This window comes from Garra rufa, chromosome 3 (genome assembly GCF_049309525.1).
Source record: "Garra rufa chromosome 3, GarRuf1.0, whole genome shotgun sequence".
NCBI classification, from domain to species: Eukaryota; Metazoa; Chordata; class Actinopteri; order Cypriniformes; family Cyprinidae; genus Garra; species Garra rufa.
Window position 1 is genome coordinate 49,365,473 of NC_133363.1, and position 3,569 is coordinate 49,369,041.

The following is a 3,569-nucleotide window of genomic DNA, read 5'->3' on the forward strand; positions in this document are numbered from 1 at the left end:
CGTCAGAGTGGAGCAGCAAGACTGTGAATGACCCCGAAATCCCCACCCCTCTCCACTCCACGTCCCGCCCATCTTAGCGTCTGTGCTTGTGATTGGCCAATTGCGCTGCCACTCAGGCAGAGCTGCGCGCTGTGATTGGCCTAACTGTCGGGGGCCGGTCGACGCAGACCCAGTGCTCGCGGCTCCTGGTTCGCCGGGTTTGTCCTATTAGCGCCAGTTGTGTAGTTGTGTATTTGGGTGGCTCTGCTTTTTGACGAGAGCCACTGATTCACAAAAAAGCCATATACATGTTATGTAAGGAAAGACGACACTTTCCAAACATTCTCTTCTTTATACTGATATACCCTAGGGACATAATTATAACTTTTGACAAAAACTTGAGGCGTAATATTTATCTTAAGCAGATTTTTGGAACAGATGCTTTGGGGCCTTTCATAACATAAAACACACTATGCAACCGCATGATAAATAATCATGAAATGCACTAAATTTAAAACAGACGGGGATCAATTTGAAGGCTTTGGTGCATTAAGCACAACCGATTGATTTTGTATGTCATTTTTTTAAATCTCCAAAATATCCTGTGTATTTCTTTTTGAATTAGTCTCAAGGACTAAACTAAAACCTTGTACTCAAACTGCTGCTTTTTTATAACCCTTACAATTCTGTTTGAAGTACACTACCAGTCAAAAGTTTTTAAACAGTAAGATGTTTATTGTTTTTTTAAAGAATACTCTTTTGTTCACCAAGCCTGCATTTATTTGATCCAAAATACAGCAAAAGCAGTTATATTGTGAAATATTTTTGCTACTTAAAATAACTGCTTTCTATTTGAATATACTTTCAAATGTAATTTATTCCTGTGATTAAAGCTACATTTTTTTCAGTACCATTAATCCAGTCTTCGGTGTCACATGATCCTTCAGAAATCATTCTAAAATGCTGATTTGCTGTTCAAGAAACATTTTTATAATAATAATAATAATTATTATTATCAATATTTATTTGATGAATAGAAAGATCCAAAGATCAGCATTTCTCTTAAAAAAAGTTACATTTTGTAACATTATACACTATAATATTTAACTATAAACTATAAAGAAATCATAGAAATAAATACTTTCATTTAGCAAGGACGCTTTAAATTGATCAAAAGTGATGAATAAGACATTTATAATTCATTTCTATTTCAGATAAATGCTGTTCTTTCTATTCATCTAAGAAACCTGAAACAATTCTATTGTTTTCAACATAATAATAATAATAATAATAATGAATGTTTTTTTGAGGAGCAAATCAGAATAATTTCTGAAGGATCATGTGACTGGAGTAATGATGCTAAAAATTCAGCTTTGAAATCACAGGAATAAATTACATCTTAAAATATATTTGAATAGAAAACAGTTATTTTAAATAGTATTTTTTTTTTTTACAGTTTTTGCTGTACTTTAGATCAAATAAGTGCAGGCTTGGTGAGCAGAAGAGAATTCTTCAAAAAATCTTACTGTTTAAAAACTTTTGACTGGTAGTGTACTTTATGTCAACATTCAGTAATCAAATACCATGGCATAACCACAATATATTCCCACAATACTTTTGTTGGCAGATGTTTGATCATGAAATCTTACAGCTTTATGACTGGCACTCAGATGAACTTAATGTTGCACATTATTTTCACTGGACTGATATCTGATACAAAAGATAAAAAGATAGAAAAAAGAATAGTCTACAGGAGGCTGGGATACTTAACAACAGTTGGAAGGTGTAAACTGCTCCAGGATGTTGGCTGATTTGATGTCACTTACCGATGGGTGAGGAACGACACGTCAAACGGTTTGAACCAAATGAGAGGGTGAGGAACTCAGGAGGGGGTTAAAGGCTTATAACAGCTGAAGACAGCAGATGTTGGAGGACATGTGTCAAACATCAGAGGATGTGAGTGAATTTGGAAGTTACTGTTTTATAAGATTACACTTATACATTAAATTGATCAAAAGTGTCATTAAAGACATTTCTAAAGGTTACAAAAAATCTATTTAGAATGACTTCTGTTTAAACTTTTTTAACAACAATTTTTTTTTCAAAAATTGTCATACAAATTGACACAACAGTTAATTATTTTTAACTTTTAAATAACAATTAAAAGAATAATGAAAAAAATGTATCAGGGTTTCCACACATAAGTGTTTTCAACACTTGTGATGGAATAATTAACCTTTTAAATTCTAATAATATTTCACAATATTATTATTCTACCTTACTTTTGATCAAATAAATGCAACTTTCTAAGCATATATATATATATATATACTACCAGTCAAAAGGTTTTGAACAGTAAGATTTTGAACAGTAAGTTTGTAAAGAAGTCTCTTCTGCTCACCAAGCCTCCATTTATTTGATCCAATGTAAAGCAAAAACAGCAAAATTCTGAAATATTTTTACTATTTAAAATGATTTTTTTTTTACATGTAGGCCTAATTTATTCCTGTGATTTCAAAGCTGAATTTTTAGCACTAATAGAAAGTTTTTCTGCATTTATCTGAAACAGAAATCTTTTGTAACATTATAAAACTATTAATTTCTATAGTCCCCCCTCCAAAAAAATAATTACTGCCTCCAAGCTTTTGAATAGTGTATAATGTTACAAAAGCTCTTCATTTAAAGGGGCTATATGCAACTTTTTCCCCAAAATAAATGTAACAATAGCCTTTTATTTGACCATTTATGACTCAAACATCTCCTGATGAGCATACTGACACCTTGTCAGCTCACAGTGGGTGCACCTATAAGCCTGTATCCTATTTTTCCTATTTTCTGTCGGGTCGGATTTTTCGCGCGCTGTCTGCGGATGTGACGTCAAGCGCGTTCATGTTAAACGTTTCAGATCACTCTGCCACCACCGCTAGTCAGCAATTAGCCTATTATTGCAAACAAACTTAGTTTCTCAAACAATATATGTATTTGACTGTTCTTACCTCTGTAAACATAATGTTGACTTCTTTGCAGCGGATGACTTGTGAAGTTTGCATGAGCGAACAGAAAGGAAGAGCAGTTCTTTTGGCCACGGGTGTCAGTCGCGAGTTTAAATGTCAGAAAATTGCATATAGCCCCTTTAAGATAAATGTTGATCTTTGAATTTTTCTATTCATCAAATAATCCTGAAAAAAAAAAAACTCAACTGTTTTAAATATTGATAATAATAATTATAAAAAATGTTTCTTGAACAGCAAATCAGCATATTAGAATGATTTCTGAAGGATCACTGAGAACTGGAATAATGATACTGAAAATTTAGCTTTAAAAACAGTTATTTTAAATAGTAAACATATTTCAGAATTTTACAGTTTTTGTTGCTGTACTTTGGATCAAATAAATGCAGGCTTGGTGATAAGAAGAGACTTCTTTAAAAAACATTAAAAATCTTACTGTTCAAAAACTTTTGACTGATACTGTATATTTTAATAATCCCAAACCATTAGTCAAGCAAAAAGGGTTTATACACTGAAGGCTGGTGACAGCATTTTCCCACTGGGGCAGATTTATCATTTTGCATGACGCCACAGTCAGTC